This window comes from Propithecus coquereli, unplaced genomic scaffold (assembly GCF_000956105.1).
Source record: "Propithecus coquereli isolate 6110/MARCELLA unplaced genomic scaffold, Pcoq_1.0 Scaffold148, whole genome shotgun sequence".
NCBI classification, from domain to species: Eukaryota; Metazoa; Chordata; class Mammalia; order Primates; family Indriidae; genus Propithecus; species Propithecus coquereli.
Window position 1 is genome coordinate 1,053,140 of NW_012139191.1, and position 2,244 is coordinate 1,055,383.

The window sequence follows — 2,244 nt, forward strand, 5'->3', positions numbered from 1 at the left end:
CTCAATATCAGTAAGATTTTTCTGCTAGAAATTTTACAGTTTCTTTTAACACATAAATTTGTTTTTATTTATAGATAACTACCACATGAATTATAAAGGAGACAAAGGATGTTAGAATGGAACTTGGATAGGTATATGCATGCTATGGCTGAGAATAAACAATGTTCCTACATATTACTGTTAGTGAGAACATTACCAATATAACAGGGAATTATGATTATTTAAAAATATGCGGAACTTAATCTGTGCTTTAGAAATAACTGTATATAGTGTTATAAGTTGAAAAGATTTCAAAAGAATAACTAATACCAAATATACGCCTGTGTGTCAGAATTCTGTAAAAGCTGCATTCTGTAAAGTCAATCAGCTGTATTAAAGATGACATAAATCCAAAACAAGATACATGTTATATAAAAAGGGACATTGTAAGATTTCCTTGCAGCATTAAATCCACAGTTTGATCCATGAAATTTCCTTTTAATTATCATTTAGACAGAAGCATGCAAATAGTCTTAGGATCTACTTAAGAGCCTCCCCAATTCCACTAAGGCTACACTCCCCTTTTCAGGTACTAAGCAGGTACTCGGGTAGCTGCTCCCTCTTCTGCATCAGCTCGGTTTGCATAAATTTCTGCGAGTGTTCGGCCAAACCGCGCCCATTCATCATTGCGGGGAACAGCAATCTGCTCTCCCACATCATATATAACAACCTGTCCTTCAGAATCACCCACGGCAATCTCTCTTCCAGAATGGGTCCATCTTACACGATTAAGAGCACGATTACCCTCCACAGAAATGCTGGCAGTTGGTACCTCTGTGTCATTATTGAGATTCCAAAAATCCAGTCTCCTCATGCCATCCACACAGGTAAACAGGGTTGGGTGGGTGGGTGACCACATAACATCATAAACACAGTCTGAATTATCTTCAAATGAATACAAAGCCTTGTTATTCTTAGTTGTCCAAAGTTTTACTGTCCAGACAAATGATGAACAAAAAGATGTGGGACGTGTACTGCTCCAACAGCTGCATGACAGTGGATACCAGTGATTGGCCCTTGATGTCCCTCAAACATCTCACTGATTCCAGCTTTGCTGCCATGGCGGCATGCCGTGTACACAGAACCTTCTTCACTCCCAACAACAAAGTTGTTGACATCTCCAACAGGGAAGGACACAGATGTCACAGCCACTGCCTTTGATTGTTTATGAACCAACTCCATGCTATCCTGTGGATGGGAAAGCATGTCTAGACTCCACGAACAAATTTTTCCATCTCTAATTAGCAGAGATGCTGAGCATTTTGTGTTCCAGCAACATTCACACAGTATACAGGGTGTGCGTGTGCAGCAGCTGACAATGGAGTTCTTTGCACTGGAGTTCTTTTATGGCTATGGTTATCCCAAAGCACAATTTGGCTGGAATATGTACCACCACCACGAAGATTTGGATGAAATTTTGCAAATGGAGCAGACATCACAGCTGACTGGCAGTGAAACACATACTCTGGGGTAGTTTTTTAATATTTCATATTCCACACAAGGGCCACACCATCAGGCTCATGAGGAGCATCTTCACTGTTGTTATAGGAAGCCATGAGTAACTCTGGATACTGAGATGACCAATCCAAACAACTAACAACTCAATGCTTTGACCGACATTGGTCAAAAAATTGTCGATCGCCTGTAATCCTAGCACTTTGGGAGGCCGAGGCGGGCGGATTGTTGGAGCTCAGGAGTTCGAGACCAGCCTGAGCAAGAACGAGACTCCGTCTCTACTAAAAAAATAGAAAGAGCCTTGTCACCGGATCTGCTCAGAAGATGTCAGGATCGGAGGAGCTTCCTCGAGGCACGCGCCAGATGCATCCACACAGAAAACGAACCATGTTCGCTGAGAAGCAGCTGAAAGCTTTGAACGTCTTGTTCAATGAGAACCCATATCCAAACCCCAGCCTTCAGAGAGAGATGGCCTCAAAAATCGACATACATCCAACAGTACTGCAGGTTTGGTTCAAGAACCATAGAGCAAAACTGAAGAAAGCAAAATGCAAGAATGTTCAGCAAAAACAAGGAGCTCAACAGCCACAGACACCTGAAGGTGGAATCAAGACCAGTCCCAGCCAGAGAAATATGGAAATACAACCCAGATCCGCGACCGCCGCCTACCCTGCGGCCCTCATTTACGCAGGGCTCCAGGCACCCTTGTACCAACTCAGCTTGTACCCCACCATCAGGGTCCCTACAGAT

The 2,244-nt window shown here is 42.9% G+C and overlaps 1 pseudogene; it reads right to left on the reverse strand.

The window, feature by feature from the left end:
• Positions 1-571: 571 nt before the first annotated feature.
• On the reverse strand, positions 572-1,641 carry LOC105806882 (annotated as a pseudogene).
• Between the last annotated feature and the right edge of the window lie 603 nt (positions 1,642-2,244).